The following is a 232-nucleotide window of genomic DNA, read 5'->3' on the forward strand; positions in this document are numbered from 1 at the left end:
TATGGAGAGATGGAGAGGTATAGTTATGGAGAGATGGAGAGGTATAGTTATGAGAGGTATAGTTATGGAGAGGTATAGTTTGGAGAGATGGAGAGGTGGAGAGGTATAGTTATGGAGAGATGGAGATGTATAGTTATGGAGAGATGTATAGTTATGGAGAGGTATAGTTATTGAGAGATGGAGAGGTATAGTTATGGAGAGATGGAGAGGTATAGTTATGGGGATAGTTATG

The sequence above is a fragment of the Oncorhynchus nerka genome, linkage group LG2, assembly GCF_034236695.1.
Source record: "Oncorhynchus nerka isolate Pitt River linkage group LG2, Oner_Uvic_2.0, whole genome shotgun sequence".
Taxonomy (NCBI): domain Eukaryota; kingdom Metazoa; phylum Chordata; class Actinopteri; order Salmoniformes; family Salmonidae; genus Oncorhynchus; species Oncorhynchus nerka.